The sequence below is a fragment of the Pinus tabuliformis genome, chromosome Q, assembly GCF_031772625.1.
Source record: "Pinus tabuliformis cultivar Carrire ecotype Pingquan chromosome Q, CPIR1, whole genome shotgun sequence".
NCBI lineage: Eukaryota > Viridiplantae > Streptophyta > Pinopsida > Pinales > Pinaceae > Pinus > Pinus tabuliformis.
The window spans coordinates 855382658-855403678 of NC_142296.1; positions in this window are offsets into that span (position 1 = coordinate 855382658).

Here is a 21021-nt window from a genome sequence, read left to right on the forward strand (position 1 = left end):
AATTCTCTGTGCATTGCTGTCTGTTGGTCCCATACCATCCCAGAAACTCAGTCATTCATAAAAAATTGTTTCTTGTATCCATATTCACTTACTAGCCTAAGATCAATATTTCACCGTAAGTCATCTCAGATCGTTTCATTTATCTATTCACTGAGCGTGACTTGTAGATAGCCCTCTCCTGTTCTGGTAGGGCTAGCTACCAGACTGAGCGTGGTTTGTGGTTACCCTAAATTTTTCCTTCCTTCAACCTAAGGCAGATTTAGGTGCTAACATAGTGGCGACTCCACTGGAGAAGAAAATGGCTTGCTTGAATATTGTTTTTCCCCAGTACATATCTCAAGTTCAGAGCTGATTGTTGATGGTGAAAAATGATCAGACATAAGAAGACGGCTGAAATCCTTCACCTGGCGACTCCTTTCACTGAAGAATCCAGCAACCAGTTCTTCATGGTGACTCCACTGCAAAGGGATCAGTAGCTTTGAGATTTTTTTAAAATGGAGCGGATTGTAAGAATATACGCTCCCATGAGCTGAGATCACATTCCAGGCTTTCCAAATAAGATTCCGAAAGTAGATTGGTCAAGGAATTTGCCTACGTTTAAAGGTGATGGTAAGAAGGATGCTGCTTTACATCTAGTTTGATTTCACATGCATATTCGCAAGTTGAAGGTTCATTTTCGTGAAGATTTCTTAATGAAGATATTCATGGCCACTCTAGAAGGTGAAGCCCAATCTTGGTATGAAAGTTAGCCGCCTGCTTGTATTTACTGTTTAAAGGATTTTCATGCCATGTTCATTGAAAGATATAAAGACTCTTATCCATCATTAAATCTATTTCATGACTGTTTCAAACATGCTTCTACTTTTATTGAAAGCCTTGAAAAATACTATGAGGATGATAATTTTATGGATGACGAGATCATGGAAGCCCTGGATGAAAATCCCTTTCAGCAGCGTAAAGACGATCATGAAAATTTGCAGCATGATCAAGATTGTAGTACGGTGGAAGAGGAAACAATTTTGCATCTTGACAGTCAACAGAATTACATGAAATGGATCAGCAGTATGAGGAATATTTATATACACCTTCACTTGAAATTAATGAAGACAATCACTGTTTGAGCGAAAGGAAACAAAAGGTCTTATCTCCTTTATCTGAAGACGAGACAGGTCAACTCTTGCACAGTTATGTTCCAGCTCAAGCTAAAGCGGATTTGCAGTGCACACATGGTCAAGAAAGTGTTGGTGAAACTTCTTCCTCTTTTGAAAAGGATGATAGTCCGATGAACAGCTTTATAGATCAGTACGTTGAAGAATTCCATATGGCTGAAAGTGATGAAAGAAAAAGTGTCGTTTCGGATCTGTCCATAGAAGAAGACAGCATGCAGGGAAGTCCAGTTCTACTTTCAGAATGTGATAACGTTAAGTCAACCCTTTCAGATCCAGATTCAGATTATGGTGACCAAGAAAACCTTGTACTAAGTCCCATGAAAGAGAACTCTACTGCTGAAATCATCTGGGATGAAGAAGACAGAGTTTTGGATCCAAATGTTCTCATGTCATTAGAACACAGTCTTCATGAAGAGGTAATCCAGCCAGCTTATGAACAGCAAGATGAGAATTTTGTTCAAGTAAGTGAAAAAGGTTCCTTGGATGAATCGTTGGTAGATGATAGAAATGTCATGCTTGGGTTTCAAGAATCATTCGAAGTTTCTTTTCTCATGATTGATGAATGCAAAGACAATCTAGCTGTCATATCATATGAAGGTGACCTACAATACATTCAGGCTATCAAAGAGCAGAACATTCAGGATTATCTTTCAGACTCTTCCTCATATGTCTCATGTTTTGAAATGTTCTTTGAAGAGGAAATCTGCTCACCTATTTGTTCAGAATTTTTTGAAGACCGGGAGCATACTCTTATTTATGAAGAAAGACCAGAATCAAGAGAAAAAGATACCTTGTTTTTCAGCAGGAGGAAAGACTTCATGTTTTTCAGGATCCAATGGCAGATTTGTTGCAGTCAACAGTGAAGGTGATTATTGCAGTATTCGGTGATGAAGGGGATCATGGTCAATTATGTTTTTGGAGGCCCAGTTACCAGTATCTGTTGTTGACCAGAAGGTCTGATCCAGAGAATCAATCAAGGAGGCATCTACTTGATTGGTTACATTGGAAGACACATTACACATGATTGCACATATTGCATTAGTACACAAGTGGCTGTCATCATGATTTGAAACCCTCGAATCTTGATGGACTACTGCCATTGAATAAGTTTTGTTAGTTCTTGTTTTAGTTAAGTCAGTCATGAGTCATTTCCTTTTGCATTGAGTCAGTTTTTTCAGTCATGTTGGTTTCATAATTAAGTCGGTTTAAGTCAAGTTTCAATCAATAAATGAGTTGAAGTCTTGTGTTGTTTGTCGAAATAATGACTCCATAGCCCAATGGACGAAGGCACTTTATAGCTCTTCCAGATATCTGCAGTTCTTGGCACCTCCAAGGAGCTACCATCCCCCATTGGAGCCAATGTTAGTGTTAGTCTTTGCAGCCTTCCTCCAGTGATCAAACATGCTCTTACAAAGTGATTTTAAAGTGTCAAGGTCAAATTTTGTCATTTCAGTGAGTCTTCAAGCAAAATTTGGTCACTAGGTACTAGGTCTAGGGTTTGCTTTTACTCCTGTCAAAGTTGTCCAAATGTTAGTCCATGTCAGCGTTCAGCTGAGTGTATTGTCATTTAGAGGGTTTTCATTATCATGTCAAGTTCCACTGGGTCATTTTACACCTTGATCATGCTTCAGTTGCGCCTAGGTAAGGTCATTTCCCTCTCCTAGGGCTTTGAAGGCAATTTCTCTTGGACGGTCAAATCATCGGCAAAACTTGTATCATGATGTTCATACACCTTCCCCTATCCCTAAAGTACCTTATCAAACACTTCCCATTACTGAGATCCCTCAAATTCCTCATTTTCGCACAAACCCTAGTTTCTTGCTACAACTTGGCAATTTTCTAGATTGGACCTGTGTTTTGCCTTTTTGGACCCCTTCCCCATACTCAATATTTGAAATTCCACTTTCCCCAACTTCTTAACATCCCTCCCTACTTCCAAGAATTTTCCCAAGAATTTAGAAGCCGCTTATCCCCTTCATTTCGCTTCATTTCGACAAGTCCCTTGTTCCACATATCGGGATAGGTTTCACTCAAATGATGTTTCTGAGCAATAAAAGATGAATTTTTGAAAAATGAGAGAATTTTTCATCCAAAACAGGCCAGGGAAGAAAAACCTCATTCACTTTTTACACAGGTGTCATGGTTTTAGAGAAATGTCAAAAATACAATCGCCTTGGGAGAATTGATGCACCTCTGAAGTGACCTTGGGAAAATCAAGTTTTCTCCTAGCTAGGTTGGTCAAATGACTTTCTTGATGAATCAAATGATAAATAGACACAAAAATATTTCCAATGAGCTATCATGAGCTCAATTTGGAGTTGAGGAAGGCATTCAAAAGTTGACTGCAACAGCACCCTGCCTTTAGGCAGCCTCATTTGGCACATTTTGACTAGTATTGGGAGATTTGATTTTTGACAGGGAAAATGAACTCCAAATTTAAAAATTCTAGTTGGTTTGGAAAGTAGACTCAAATACCTTTCCAACGCGCTATCCTGTGCCCAATTTTAACACCAGGAAGGCCTCCAAAAGTCACATGGAAAAGGGCGCGACGCACATAGAGAGCGCGGCGCACTGGGAGAAATTTTCCAGTGTAAATTTACACTGGCGCGGGGCACATGGAAGGCGTAGCACATAGAGCTGCCAAGGCTGATTTTGATCAGAATTTGCAACCAATTGCCTTCAATCCCTTGAATTTTCCAGGTGGGGTCAATCTCTCAGTGTTTCATCCATTTTTATGTTCGTATGATGATAGTTCATGGCGGCTTACGGTTGCACAAAAACTTTTAAACCCTACCACCTAAAAACACCAAAGCCATTGTTGCTAGGGTTTCATATTTGTGGTGTTGATGCCAAGGCTCCTCTTTCACCTCTCATCTTTTCCCTCCTCTCCATTTTTCCCTATCCTCCCTTTCTCATTTTTCCTATTATCCCTACCCTAAAACACTACCAAACCCTATTCTCTTTCCCCTCCTCTTATTTGTCAAATATACACCCCAAAGCCCTACCTTATCAAAAACCAAAAACCCTACCCTATCAAATCCCCAAACCATCTTATATATCACTAAACAAAATTCTCCCCATAACCCCTATTCCCATCACATTACTCCCTCCTAATACTCCCTTTTGTTTCATTGTTCCCCTTGGTGGCAGATATCACAAACAACACCTAGCTTCACACCATCATCAAAGGGAAGCCTAAATATAGTACACACAGCAGTCATGGCATCACAGCATTCATCAGAGTATGAGATGGAGACACAAAATGACTCATCCTCAGAAGAGCAGGCTCCCAGGAGACATCACAAGAGTGGCAAACATGTTAGGGATGAGCCCACTACCCTCATTGAATTACAAGCATGCCCTCTTGCCATGTCATGTTTCCAGCACCTAGCATGTTTTGAATTTTGTCAAAGGGTGGCTAATGTTAGAGTTCATCATGAGTTGGCCCGTCTTTTTGTGCTTCACCTAGATGGAGGTCAGTCTATCTTGGCCGGGGTCACCTTCACATTGACACCCGACACTATCTCAGTGGAAACAGGCATACCAAATGTTGGAGAACAGTGACATAAGAAGAAGAAGGTGGATAGGCAACACTATGAGTCTTACATTAAGGTCAGATTCTTGAATCAGCTCACAAGAGTCTTTCCATTCAGATATTTGAAAGGTGAGTATGCTCCACTCATGAAATTTATCATGAAGTACTTCAGTTGTGAGGGGAGGTTCTCTCATCTATATGCCTATCACATCAGGTTGCTCATGCACTTTACCAGGGTGCGGATGATGAACCTCCCATTTTTAATTTGCAGGAACATAGAGAGGATGAACACTTTCATGCAGCATAAGACCCCTCAGCAGCAACTTAACAATGTTTATCACTTTGCTCTTATCCAGATTTTGGTGGATCATCAGTTGGGATTGCAGGGCATTGCTTGGGAGGACTTCATCTCCCGTGACTTCTTCAGCACTCCACAAGTATTATCAGAGGTAGAGCATGAGATAGGTGGTCCTTCTCACCAGTATGAGCACCATGAGGCCGCTACTATGCTAGTATTCATCACCTATCAGAGAGGTAGTAGACATTTGTTTGTAGCAGCAAAGCGAGTGTTATCTCCACCCGAGGTGGAAGGGGCCTCGCTTCCGGCATCGACAACATAGGAATAGGACAGAGTTAAGGAGCCCATGCATGATGAGGGGCCTTCAGGTGAGCCATCAGGTGAACAAGAGACCGAATTCGTTCTCCTTCATGATGATGAGATAGATACAGAACCGACAAATGCAAAGCTTAGAGAGATCATCCAGGAGCAGCAATCAGAGATTGAAGCCTTGTCCCTTGATTTAGAAAGAGCCAAATGGAACATGAAATATCTGGAGCAGAGGAACAAACAGCTTGAGGATCAGCAAGCAATCATGGAACTACAAAACATTCATGGGCTTCGCCAAGCTGCACAAAGGAGAAGAGTTGAGCTCATGTCATTGGAGCAAGAGATCAATGAGGATCGGGAGGCCAATCTCGAGAAAGTTAACATGCACTTGGAGAGGTTGCTAGACAAGACTGACAAGGACCATGCCTTACTGAGACACATGGCCTTCCATTACAGGGCACGAAATATGAGTGCAAAGGCCCGGATAAAGAGCTTGAAGGCAAAATTGAGCAAAGCAACAAAAGAGGCAAAGGAGGTGTTGGATACCTATAGTAATAGGTTTCATATTTCATGATTGGCAAGAGAAAAGCCAAATATGCTCTGCTTTGGTATCCCAAAGATCCCATATTTCCTAGAAAGCAAGAGCTGGGTAAAGTGTTTCAAGTATTGAGGACCTTATTTCAATTTTTGTGGATGATTCAACAGTTTAATCTGGATCATGCCATGTTTCAATTTTGAGTTGTAGAATAGAGAAAGAGGTCTGTCCAAACAGCTTAATCTTGGCAGACAAGTAGTTCAGGTAGAGAAGCAAAGGTTCCCAAAAGTTTAATCTGGGACCTTGGAAGACATAAGGGTAGAAGTAGATAGAGAAAAAGAGGAAAAAGCCAAAGAAAAGAAAAGGCAATTGAGGGTTGCAAGTTCAAGTGCCCCTCCAAGAAGAAACAAAAAATGCTAGGCAAAATAGTTGGGTAGGCAGTTGTGGTTGCAGAAAGAATAAGATCACCATTACACAAGTATCAATAGGTCTCTTGCCAAGGCAATTAATCTATCAGCAAGCAAAGTGGTGAAGTCCATGAAATTACAGCAAAGAGCATCACTAACTTCCTCTCTTTCCCTCTCTACTCCATCACTAACACCCCCTTTCTAAATTCCCCTCCTTCATTCATATTAACTCCTAATTCTACTATATAACCTCCCTTATCTTACCCCACCCCTAATATTATTAACACTAAGGTGTATAAAACCCCAAATCTTATGTATATTCCCTCCCCTAGGCATAATAGCCGTGTATTTTTCAAAAGGGGCCAAATGGCATCTGGCCACTTTGGTGAACCTATTCCACCCTTTTTCCCCTTTGCTGCAAGTCAATTTGCCTTCAAATCACCTCTGCATTGCTAAAACCCACTTTCCAAACCCATTTTGCCTATAAAACCTTTGCAAAGGTCAAATGCCCGCCTCTGGCACGTTTCCCAATCCTACCGCATTGTGGTTCAATCAAAACATTTGCAAAAACCCACATAAAACCCACAAATTTTAATTTTTCCGCCCGCAATATCAATGGCGCTTGTTTCCCCTCCGCCAGCCGTCGGATCAAGCCCATCAGATCTGACGGCCTACAGCAATATCGGAGCGCCTCCCGTGGCCGCACGTTAACTTCCGGGGAAGTGACGTTGCGCCTCGTCACGCCTCCTCCACGCGTCGGGCGCTAAACCATCTCGGAGCCCGCTCTGACATCCTCCGCGCCGTACCTTAACCGCCCCGGGAAACCGCAACGGTTAAGGCCTTAACCGTGACCGCCGCACGTTAACCGCCACCTACCCGCCGCTAATTCGCCGCCACGTTTGCCTGCCCGTACCCGCTTATGTTATTGGCCCACCTCACTGCTGACTGGACTGCCACCTCGCCGAACCTTTGACCAGTCGCCCACTGCCACGTCGCCCGATGACGTCAGCTGACGTCACCTCACCATGACCCACCAATGACGTCATGCTGACGTCAGCAGAAAAAAGCGCCAAATGGTAAAATGACCCATATTTACCAATTTTTCCCGTGTTTTTACCATTTTCACTGTGTTTTTTACTGAGCGCTCTGCTTGACCGTTTGAACTCGAATTTTCGGCAACCAGCCGATTAGCCCGGGCGACCTCCTCAAAAAGCACCTGTGCACCTGTGTTTCAACCTCTGCTCGTCGAATTACAGGTATTTAGACCATTTCGCCCTCCATACGACCTTCATTAAGCTCAAAATTTCTCACAGGGATAATAGAACCATAAAAACTATATTTACACCGTTCATTCCCCTTCATTCCTCCAGCATTGTCATTGTGAGGGCCAAGAAACACTGGCAGAGCTCTAGAAACCTGCAATTCCCATTAAACCTCTGTAATTCTGCGTTTTCCCGGCAGAATTGCTAATAGACATAATTCACCCGGTTATAGAGTTCAGTTACACCACAGAGAGGTTCTATCACTAGACTCCAGTAGTATTTCAATTGCTACTGAGAGAATTCCCCTTGAATACTCAAAACCTCAACTGTTTCCACAGAAGACTGCCTCCAGACTGTGTTTTCACCATTCCACCTGTCTATTTACAATTCTTGCAACTTGGAGAGCTATGGAGACCCCTATTGCACTAAATATTAAGCCCATCAATGCACCTCACCAAGAACTAGCATGGAAAGCCCTGGGGGACATGGACTACCAAATGCTGGATTGGTTTCCCATGGGAACCAAGTATAATGTGTTAATGCTGAATGAACTAAGAGCCCAGCACCTCAGTGGAGCAGATATCTTGGGGATTTGGGAGTCAAATTTGCCCATATACAACCTTCCCCAAGTCAATCCAATGCCAGAGCTCATTTACAGCTGCCAGGAATGCTATGACCCCAGCCAAAGGGCAGTCATAAGCCCCACAGGCCTAGTCCTGTTCCACATCACCCCAGAGAGCATAAACCAGATGCTGCACTTCAGTACAGCCAAGAAATTGACCCCTCTGTCCATGCAGAATCTGATTAACACAGGGATCAAGCTGTCCAGTGACCAGATTATTAAAATTAACCAACTGTTTGTCACACCAAGCTCAGAAACAGTCAGAACCCCTCCTATTGGGTACCGTTATCTGAATGAGTTGGGCAGAATGCTGGTGGATCTGATTAGCTATGTCCTAGGGTTCAGGGGGCTGGAAGATGTAGATGAAAGTCTAATGGCAATGCTGTCCATGTTTGCCCCTGGTAAGCCTCCAGCTGTGCAGTATGACTATGCAACCTACATAGCAGAGAAAATCCATGATCAGTTCATGAATCTGAAGAGGGAGAGACTGTTCAGGTACTCCTCATATATATATCATTTATTCCTTTTCTATCAGCCGGCTACCTTCTCTGTTCCTTTGAGGCCACTCAATGCCCAAGGAAGCCCAAGATCAGTTGTTTTCTGGACCTCTGTTTTTCATTTTACCTCAGTATCACCCTATACATACTGTGAGTTTATTGATTTATTTGTTCATCCGGCCCTAACAGTTCTGCAAGGTACTCCTCCTCCTAGATTAACCGATGAAATGAGGAGGATTCTACATCTGAACAAATCCTACAATATTGGCAACTGGTACTTCTACCAGAACCACACAGTCATTAGGATATATGGCTGTGAAATGAACCCATTTAGGTTGCCAAGGTATGTCCCCATGAGGCTTTTTGCCTTAGAGTATTTCAGGCAGTTTGGGAACTCAGATTACCTTCACTTTCAGAGTAGAAACAAGAAGTCACAATTGAAGGTAAGAAGTCAGCTAGGTTCCTTCCTGTATAACAAGAAAGAGGAAGGGTGGAAAGAGGCACACAGCATCCTGGAAGGCCTCAGATTGCAGACCAGTTTTGAGTGGATTCCTTATGACCCCAATCATTCTATCTCCCTCAGGAGAATTAGATACAAATTGGGCAACTATGCACATAAAAGACAACCTGAAATTGAACAGTATGCCAATGCACTAGATTGGGAAGAGGGTACACTAGTAGAACAAGTCACTGAGGTAGAATTACTTGAGAAAGAAGCTAGGAATGTGCAAAAAGAAGCTGACTTGGAAACTTGTGGACAGGTGCCCCTCTCCTACAGAAGGCAAATCGGAACAGCTGCTAGATCTTCAGCAGCACAGCAGCAAACCACTGAGAAGACATCCCAGGCAGCAAGCAAAGACAAAGGTAAACAGGTGGAACAGCCACCTGTATTGACAGAGGAACAAGTGGACACCTTGCTACAACAGCAAGAAGAAATGGAACAGCAAGAACTGGGGCAGCAACAAGAAAAAGCACAGTCCAGTGAACAGCCCTTGCAGCAGGAAAAGGGGACAGATCAACCTGGTAATACTGAGCAGCAGCCTCAAACAAAGGTGCCTCCCAGGACAGACACCAATATTGACACATCAGTCCTCCAAACACCACAAAAGGAGGATGTGACAAGGAAAAGGGAGAGAGAGACCCCCCACACCTCATCTTTCATCAGGGGAGAGAAGAGACAAAGACTAAATGACTCTCAAGAGGAGGACATAGCAGTAAGGCAGGCCATGGGCATGGGCCCACCCAGTGGAGAACTTTCGGCCAGCTCATCCCAGCGAGGACATGACATGACTATGGGAGGAGAGGTCAGCTCCTCCGGTCAAACCAGAAAAGGACAGTCAAGTATAAAACAACAATTCATTGACATAAAAAGGAGGAGTGATCCAATAAAAGTGCAGCTATATGATCACTTGTTGAACCTAGCTCCTAGCAACCAGCAGAGACTCATGTCTGCTTTCGATGTGAGCGAAGGCAAAATGATAATGAGCCACTTCATGCCTACAACTTTGCAGCCTCAGTCCACCTCAGACTATCTAAGAACCAACATGGAGGTTCTTGCCAAAGACATACACCCCATGGACAAGATTGAACTACATAAGCAGACTGGTGAAATGGTGTATGCCTCCCTGGCAGATGAGACATTGGAGAATTATAAATTAAAGAGCAGCCTGGACAACACAGCTTCTCAGCTGGAGTTAGAAAGAGCTTCATCACAAGCCAAGGACAATAGGATCAAGTCCTTGGAAGAGGTAATCATAGAGATAGGGCATGACCCTAAAGATGTCAAAGGCATCCAAGAGCTCCTGAAGATAAGGGATGCAGATATGGCAGCCCTAAGAAAGAAAATCAAACTCCCGGCCACCATCCATCCACAAACAGATGAAGTTGCCCAGCAAAGGCAAGAGAAAGATGCTACAGATCTGCTGGTATCCCTATACAAAGAGCTGGTTAGGACTCAAGACCAGCTGGGACAAACTGAAGCTGCAAAGGCAGCACTACAGGAAACACTGAAGCAAAGAGAAGAGGGCCAACCCTCCCAGCCTCCTCCTGTGATAATAAATCTTGAGGAAATCCCTCCAAAGACTACTCCTCCTCCTCAGCAAACAGAAGCTACAGCACCAACTACAGCACCATCCACAGCAGCAACAACTACAACATCAGAACAGGCTGCTAGCTTAGACATGCAAAAGCTGCAAGCTGAGATCCAAGCCATGGAATCTCAAATCAAAGAGCTGGATGAGCTTAAGAAAACCTTGACTAAGGTAAATGAAAGATTTGACAAGAGCAAACAGAATGAGGCAGCCAAGGACAGAGAGGTAAAAGCTCTTAAGAGAAGAATTGCTGAACTAGAGAAGGAGCTTGCACTAGAAAAGGTGACAGCTGAAATGAAAGCAGTGCTATGGAGCAACATTGGAAGGTCCATTGCCAAACAGTGGCAATATATTGAGACCATGGATGAGCAAATGGTGCTCATCACTAAAGCAAACAAAGAAATACAGAGAGCCAGGGCGAGCCTTGGACACATGCCAGAAGCTGCTACTAGGATAATCAATACTCTGAACTATAAGACTAGCTCTCAATTAGCTGTCATGGGAATCACCAACAGGACAGAAACAATTGTTGTAGCCAAAAGAGTCATTACATTGAGGAACTTGGTTGGAACACTGGAGAGGAGGACACAGGATATGCAAACTGAAATCAACAGATTCCTGGAGAAATTCGTGGCACTACAGAACAGAGGCCTCCCCAGCATTTTAAGCAGTGTAGGAAGACTGCTCACCCTAGAGAATTACAATAAGAGAATTGATGCCCAGGCAGTAGCAGAGATTGCACAACCGCCCAGCACTTCAGCAGAACCAGGGCCAGCCACCGGGCAGAGTATGTATGACAGGGTGGAGAACCTGTTTTTCCTAATGAATGAAGTTGACCATCTGTTTGATACACCACCTAACTTCTTCAAATTTACAGAAGCAGATGAAACTCTGGGTGCAATCCTAGCACACCAGCTGCCCACACAGGATGCCTGGAGAAATTTGACACAAACAGTTCTGTCAGGCCAGAATCAGTAGCGCTATTTCTACAGGCAAATAAGCATACATGCGCAGGCACAATTTTGAAGAAAGAGATCTACAGGGAAGAAGCAGAAGCTGAGCCAACTCAGCAGGACCATTAACTCGCCACAAGCAGCAGTCACAATCACAGGTGACAAGTCCAGGATACAGCGTACAAAGCCTTAAAGACAGATCTTCCAGCATTTATTCAGAATATCTCGACCGACTTAGCTGTTCCCAAAGGCTAAAATATCTTCTGACAGAGCATTAAAATGCCTGTACTCTGTAATCAATGCTGCATTAAATTTTGATCTTAATATCTTAAGTAGTTGGTAAGAATGTAAAATCTGAGATAACTCAGAACTCAGATATTTTGTAAATCACCGCAAGTATATATTGACCCTTCACAGCAGTTGAAGAGGTTGTTGTGATTTTCTTTTGAAAAGCTCTAGCTCGTTGTAATATTTTCAGAGAATTAATACAAAGGAAGAATGGAATTTCCAAGGCTTGGTGTTCTTTGATGTATTGTGGTGAAAGATGAATGTTAGAGGATTCCAGGGTGTTGCATAAAACAGCAAGTATTCTCAAATCTCTTTGTTATGTGTTTTTGAGTCTTTTGTTCTCTTTTGTCGTTCAAATGTTTTTACACTTGATAGCAAGGTGAAAGGATAGTCCCAGGATTTAACAATGTTTACCCTGGACTCAAACTGAGCTATTATACATGTTTTCCTCAGATACAGTGACAGAATTGTAATTCTTAATTGCTGCATTTCAAAACTGTGTCTTTTACTGTGACAGTCATTCTCAGGGATTCAATTTTGCCCCTAAGACCTCTGTTTTCTCCTCTTAAAGCTGTCTGTTGGGAACATATAGATAACAAGTGAAAATCCTTAAATGCTTTCACTGTTTGTATTACCTGTTTCCAGTAATTTAATCAAAAAACCTGTTCTATTAAGCACTCAAATGGCCCTGTAAGTTCCATCTTTCATCTCAAAGTTTCAAACACATATAGCCACAGACTCCATTGCCCAATGGTACTCAATCTCTCAGAAAACTACTTCACTAGAACCTAAAAGGAGTTTCATCAACCAAAACATAAGCAAAAAACCAGTACATAATAGCTAGCCTAAAACCCTATCACAAACAGTTACAAATCATAAAGAGAGAGCCCTCTCTGATCATAGTTTGGCTAGAAACAGTGATCAAAAGATTGGTTAGTGGTTACCCCGGCCGTATTCCCTTGGGAGTCATAGGGAACAACCTGGGTGTTAACAGGAGGCAAAAGATCAAGATCGGCTTTGAATCTTGGTTGAAGCTTCCTTGGCATAGCATAGCACTTCATAGAGGACCTCCAGCCCAAATTTCAAGAAATTTGGGGAAATTTTGGTCACTTGACAAATTTTTGGGCAAAACACAGGTTTTTTCTCCCTGTGGCGTGGCGCTAAACATTGGGAGCTCCAAATGAAGAATGGTTTGCATTTTTGGATTCAGCATGAAAAATCACGACTACTGGTGCTTGGACAAGAAATTTGGGCAAGATCTGAGTCTCAAGGAGGTCAAAAACACCCAAAAAATGACCTCTCTGCCCCTATTTTGACACACAAGAAGCAGTCTTGGGAGAATGAAGATTTGGAGGGGAAAATGAGCACCAAATTCAGAAATTCCACTTGAGTTAGAAAGTAGACAAGACAGGATTTCCAACAAGCACACTTTGGCACATTTTGGACTCCTACAAATGCCTCAAAATAGGGTCCAAAGTGGTGCGGCGAACACAGAAAATGGCGCGGCTCATACAGGAAAAAAGCCCAATTTTACCTTCGTTTCGCGAAATTTCGATTCGCGACTTCTCCAAGTGGACCCGCTCATCTACATTTCAGTTTTTTGGCACCTAAGGTGCCATTTAAAGAATTTTCACTCCAGATTGGCGTCTATCCAAGTGGCAAAGGAAGGAAAATGGTCACCCAAGCCATTTGTCATGTTTGTAACGCTGCACCTGTAGCTAATGGTTGGCTTTCCACTTCCATTTTGTAATGATTCGAGTAACTCCCCAACCCCTGGGTGTTCTATCTCTTCATGGCACATTCTATATATTGTATGCAAACTATTTGCAAAGGGTTGGTTGGCTGGTAACTTTTGGGAGACTGTGGGAAATAAACTTTGTTTCTTCATTGTATATTTTTTACAGAGAATTAATGAAAGGCAGCGGCTCTGTTTCATGAGATTCATGTGGTTCTGAGTGTAGTAAATGTGTCTCTTATGTTTCATATGTATTTTGTAATGTTCATAGTTCAATTCATATCCATTTCCATTGAAATTTTCTGAGTTAGATAAGGTAGAATTCAATTTTATTGCTCTGCTTGTGGGAAAATTTCATGTTCAGTGTTCTTCTTCTGTTGAAAAGGATTCATGAACGTATGCCCTTTTCACTCTCCTAAGCAATCTCTCCATTCTGCATTATTTCGAACTAAATTGCTACACTTTCCACCTATCTTGGCTCACGAAGTAATCTGTGCCTTTGTATTAAATTCTCTGTTCATTGTTGTCCGCTGGTCCCATACCATCCCAGAAACTTAGTCATTCATAAAAAATTGTTTCTTGTATCCATATTCACTTACTAGCCTAAGATCAATATTTCACTGTAAGTCATCTCATACCATTTCGTTTATCTATTCACTGAGCGTGACTCGGAGAGAGCCCTCTCCTGTTCTGGTAGGGCTAGCTACCAGACTGAGCGTGGTTTGTGGTTACCCTAAATTTTGCCTTCCTTCAGCCTAAGGCAGATTTAGGTGCTAACATCTTATAAGCCTGCCAAAAAATAAAATGAGTTTGTTGTTCATAAACATAATGTGGGGATTCTAGCCCATCCAAAGCATATAAATCTATCCACTCACTTGTCCTTTGCCTAGAGTTCCGAGTATTGCACCCTGATGAAACAATTTGTTGATATTTTTGCTTGGGAATACAGTGATCTTAAAATCTATGACACAAATATCATTCAACATAAGATTCCACTGGAAAAGAACACCATCCCTTTTAAGCAGAAATTAACACCTATCAGCCCTCTCTTATTGCCTTCGATTGAGAAAGAAATCAAGAAGTTGTTGGATGCTAAGATCATAGTTCCCCTAAGGTATTCAAAGTGGATAGCTAACCTTGTGGTAGTAAGAAAGAAGAATGGAGAAATCAGGCTTTGTGTTGACTTCAGGAATTTGAACAAATGCTCTAAAAAAGACAACTACCCCCTACCTAAGATGGAACACTTGCTGCAAAAAGTTGCAGGGGCTAGAGTCATGTCTTTCCTAGATGGATTTTCAGGTTACAATCATATTGTTATACATCCAGAAGATCAGGAAAAGACCACCTTCGCTACTCCTTGGGGCACTTTCATATACTCCAAGATGCCTTTCGGACTGATGAATGTTGGGGATACTTTTCAAAGGGCCATGGACATATCCATTGTGGGAGAGAAGGAAAAGTTTGTCCTTATTTACCTTGATGACATAACAGTGTTTTCCAGCACTCACAAGGACCATTTCTAGCATTTGAAGAAGGTGTTTCTAAAGTGCAGACAGTTTGGAATTTCTGTGAACCAAAAGAAGTCACAGTTTTCTCTAGAAGAAGGCAAATTATTGGGACATATTGTTTCTGTTGAAGGTGTGAAGATTGATCTAGCAAGAGTTTAAGCAATTCAGACATTGTCCATCCCAAGGTTAAAAAGGGACATTCAAGCTTTCCTGGTAAGATCAACTTTGTTAGGAGGTTTATTCCAAACTTTGCAGAACTAGTGAAGCACATCACTTCCATGATGAAGAAAGGACCAGAAATAAAATGGACAGATGCTGCAAGAAGCTCTTTTGAAGCCATCAAACAAGCTATCATGGAAGCTCCCACTCTAATCAACCCAGATTACACCAAGGAGTTTTATATCTTATCTTTTGCCTCTTATGATACACTTGTAGCAGTTCTGTTGTAGAAAAATGATGAAGGCGTAGAGCACCCCGTGGCCTTTTTCAGCAAAAATTTGAAGGATGCTGAACTAAGGTATGAACTTATTGAAAAATAAGCTTACGCTCTCATAAAATCTTTAAAGGCATTCAGAATTTATATTCTACATTCCAAAGTGGTTGCATATGTACCTTCAGACTCAGTAAAAGATGTCTTAACTTAGCCAGATATTGATGGAAAGAGAGCTAAATGAATTGAAAAATTCATAGAGTTTAACATAGAGGTGAAGCCCACTAAGCTTGTCAAAGGCCAGGGCTTGGCTAAACTTATGGCTGAGGAAAATTGCAGTTTGTTAGACATCAATTGCATGGGTTCAAATTCAGGTGATGAGCAGACAGAGGAAGCAGCAGAAGAGCAAGAGCAGAAGCAGTCTTTGGCTGAAAATCTAGCCACATGTGAATGGTATTCTAGTATAGTTCATTTTTTGTAGAAGATAAAAGTCCCTCCAGGGCTCAGCTCAAGTCAAACCCGGGCCATTAAGCTCATATCAGCCAAATTCCGCATTTATAAAAATATGCTTTATTGGAGAGGCCCATCAGGAATCCTCTTGAGATGCCTAGATAAAGGATAATCTGTGGAAGTCATGCACCAGTTCCATTCTAGCATCTATGGAGGGAATCATTATTGGAAAACCACAGCCCACAAGATCCTGAGAGCTAGGTATTATTGGCCTAATGTGTTCTCTTATGTGTGTTCTTTTGTGAGGTCTTGTGACAAATGTCAAAGGCTTGGAAGAAGACAATAGCTAAAATCTCTGCCCTTGAAGCTAGTACACACCAATGGTCCCTTCCAGCAATGGGGTTTGGACTTTCTAGGTGAGATAAACCCACATTCCAGTGGCCAGCACAAATGGATCTTGGTAGCCACTAATTATTTCACCAAGTGGATTGAGGCTACACCCACTAAGAATGCTAATCATCAAGTTGTCATAAAGTTCTTGAATGAGAACATTTTCACTAGATTTGGGTGCCCAACCAAACTAGTCACTGATAATGCAGCAACTTTCAAGGCAAAGGAATTGGTGGACATGACTGAATCCATGGGCATTCAATTGGTGCATTCTACCTCATATTATCCTCAAGGAAATGGCCTAGCAGAATCATCTAACAAGAGTCTTGTAAGGATAATAAAAAAACTATTGGAGGACAACAAAAAGAGTCAGGATTCCAAGTTGAAGTTTGTAATGTGGGCTGACAGAGTTACCAACAAGAAGTCCATAGGAAATTCTCCATTTAAGCTGGTTTATGACGTTGATGTTGTTTTTCCTATCCAACTGATTCTCCTTGTGGCCAAATTATTTCAAGAAGAACAAGTGAAAAAAAAGACATGGTAAGGAGAATGAATAACCTAGTTGAGTTATAGCAGATCATAGAGCAGCTGGTTGATAAGTCAAAACTTCATCAGAAGAAAATCAAAGAAACCTTTGGCAGGAAGGCAAAAGTGGACAATTTCCAAGTTGGTGACCAAGTTCCCAAATGGGATGCATTGAAGGAAAAGAAAGGTAATCATGGTAAGTTTGACTCCTTATGGACAGGTCTATTTATCATCGCTCAAATTCAGTAGAACAATACCTTTATTTTGCATAGTCTGGAAGGAGAAGATGTTTTTGGTAGCCCAGTCAATGGGCAGTTCTTGAAACTTTATTTCATTTAAGGCTTTAAATCCTTGATATTGTAAATATGTTTTTCAGTTTTATTTTCTATACAAAATAAACTCCATGCCCAATGGAACACTAAGAGATAGATTTGATTTTGGTTTTACAGGAAAGGCATCGGTCTGTGGTTCTTGAAACCTCACAGGGAGGCTTTCATCCCAAGAAGGAGCCAATGTTAGCCCCTGAGGTGCAGTGCCAAACAGATCCAAAGCACTCTCTCAGACTTTGAAAATCATTTAAAAGATCAAAATAATCGCAAGAGAAAAACCTTCAAACATGCAGAAAAACACTAGAAAGCAGTAAAAACAGAGCAGTGGAGGCTTGAGAAACGAATGCATAGTAGCCATCAGATCTGGCTGATCAACGGTCCATATCCAGTCAGTGGATCGCAATCGGGAGATATCAGCACAGACTATGTGGAACTTGCGATGGTGATCAGTAGAGTCAACGTGGGCCGTCGATCAAGTGTGCAAATCGACGACCCACGTTGCATCGTGGAATTGCAATCGGCCAACACAACAGAGTGCTCACCAAACGACCTGAGGTTATTGCGATATGTGATTGCTATCAATCACATCGGAGGATCGCAATCGGGGAAACATTATGGAGCGGGGCCTTTATACATGTATATGTGCGATGCAATTAGCTGGACCCGATGGCTATATAAGCATTATTGCATAGATTTTGAGATCCATAAAAAATTCATTTTAATGCATTTTCGTAGTTTTAACGTATTTCTAAAATACAAAGGGGAACTTTGGAGTAGGAACGAAGCGAATTGCGATATGCGATAAGACCAGACCCGAAAGGGATCGTGAAGGGGAATATATAAAATTTGAAGTCCGTCATGAGCCATTTTTATTGTATTTCCAATGTTTTGATGTATTTCTAAAAAACAAAGGGACAGGCCATTTGTGACAGGCGACAGCGATTGGGAACGAACCTGATAGCTTTGTTTGGCTTTGTTCATATTTTTAACAGTCAACAGGTGAACTGAAATAACAGAACATATGGTTGTAAGGGGAAAATCATCAGTGCAACACAACCAAACCAGCATAAATTATCATGGAGCATCGCTGGCACGAGTGAGCCACCTGACAGCAAGGCAAGATTACCAGAATTTGGTTACTGCTGTTAGAAAAAGAAACCTCCAAGTTCATGCATGTCTATTCATGGAATCAAGTCATTAAAAAGAAAGAGAGGATAGATTAAGACACCTAGAGCCTTTGAGATCTTGGGAGCATTGTAAAAATCCTATAAATGGCTAAAAGTTAGAAGGATGAGGGGTTCAACTTTTGGAGACTTTGGATACTCTGCTCCTCTAGCTTCTCATATTCATTCTAGCAATATAAGCTTCTTTTGTTGTTACATGTTCAATTCCCATTTTCTCTTCTATTCTAAGCTTGCACTTGAATAGGTTATTCATGTTTTCTTCTGTGTCTAATGCCAGATAACTGTCATCTTATCTCTACGTTGATAAATTATATTTGCAAGCTTCATTTACTTCCTGTAGCTAGCCATTCATATGTGTTTATGTATGCATCTGCTGGTACAGTTAATATTCTCCATCTATCCATTGAATCTATAAACTATTAAGCATTAGTGGTTTAAAGCCATGTAAAACTGAGGGTGTTCATGCATGCCTTGAGTGAAAACAGAGTTGAAACAATCATCTGACTTGATCCAAACCATCATCCATTCCAGTAGTTCAGAGAACAATATTGAAGATTTATATGTTACTAGGCATCTCCAAGCTACAACCTATAAGAGCTTCTTGGAGTGATAACAGGAACAACATGTTGAGCCGGGTTTAAAGCTTTGTAAGGTTTGAGTTGATTAGGAGGAGTTTTTATGGGATGATTAATATGCTAGATTGGGATCCTCAAGGTAATGTTAGGTAAACTCAATGTATCCATAATAGGGGTAGAAATTATTCTAGGTGCACGAATAAGAAAGGTATCTGACCATACGGGTAATGACCTGGGGGAACAGTTTCGGGATGAAAAGGGGTAGAAGAGATACCAGTAGAAGGAAATGATCTAGGAGGAATTGTACCTAAAGGCTGAGTTGAGTTAGGAGTAGGAGGTTGCATAGGAGCTGGCTACTATGAAGGCATACCAAAATTCTTATGGACAACCCGTGATGCCTGAAGCATGCAAACAATGGACGATCTAGGCTCAGAAGGGATAGTTAGTGGGCCATAATAAGCCCCAACTAGCGTAGAATCTTTATAGACTCCATGAGACACATCGGTAACGAAAGTGATAGTCTTATTGCTAGTCATTGATGAGATAGTGGTCTGAGGAGATATCTGAGACTAAGGGTCATAGTCATTCAACTAATCAATAGTGATGATCTTTCCATTAAGGGAAAATCACATCTTGCAAAAGACAGCAACTACGACAGTGGACATGGCATAGGTGTAACTATGATCCAACAAGATGTTATAATATAATGGGCATAAATGACTTCGATATCAATCAAGATAGTCTTGTCGACAATAGTAATGGCATAGTTGCGAAACAAACCGAGGGGATGCAAGCGATGATCGTCCCAAGCATGAAGAATGATAGTGGATGGGGACAGGTCAGGGAATTTGAGTTGCTTCCAAACACTATCGGTCACCACACATGTGCAGGTGCCTTCATCTATGATAAATCGCTGGACCATGGCATTCTTTATGGAGTTTGGTATTTGAAATGAAACTGAAGAAGGAAGGGGGGGATGTTCCACTTTGTCAGCATCAAATATAATCAAACTATTGTCAGAAGGATCCACATCACCTAAAGCAAAGAGTAGATCTTTCTGCTGGGATTGGCAAGTCTAGAGGACTTACAGTGTTGACATGGTAGCAGGGGACTATGCCAAGTCATCTACTATGCTATAGGTATGAGCGGCTTTAGAAGAAGCAACATTTTGAGTTAATGGACCTTTCTGGATCTTAGGGGGAACCTAGCCTTTAGGTAGAGAGGTATGTAAGGTGCCATTTGGTGACAACAAAGGCTCAGTGGATACTTTGGGTTGGGAATTAGACATTGACTTTGCAGGCAGATTTTTGTATTGGCACGACCGAGTCTAGAGGTTGACTTTGTCAAAATTCATCATGAGAATCCTGTAATTGTTCAAGCTAGATTGTGAAGGTTGAGGAGCTGCATTACCCTGTGTGGGTTGGGAAACTACATATCCCTGAAGGGGAAAAGGATTGGTAAGCATCGATGGTTGTGACAGAGCAAGAGGGGGAGGTGGTGGAGAAATGGGTTGAGGACCTCTAGAAGCAGTTGCTTGAGATTCCAATGCTTGCCGCATTTAAGGTAATAGGGGACATTCATGAATACATTGGTTGTATACTTTGCAACAAGAACAAGGTTTATTCATACGAATATCCTTGTTGTGGTTGGGTTGTCCACCCTATTGTTGAGTTGTGGGATTAGGATGATCCCCCTAAGGGGAATTAAGTGGTGGGCCCTAGTTTCCTTGGTTATCTTGAGATGGTTAGGTCTGGTTACCCTTCCCCTTATTCTTATGCTTGGGGTTGGGGGGATTGGTTGCACTATTTTGAGCACACACTTGACCTTGAGGAGTTGGTTGTTGTTGTGGCAGAGGTAGAGGAGGCATGAGAGGTTGGGGCGCTGGTGCCAAAGGGGCTATAGCACTAGGTGGTGCATAAGGATAGAAAGA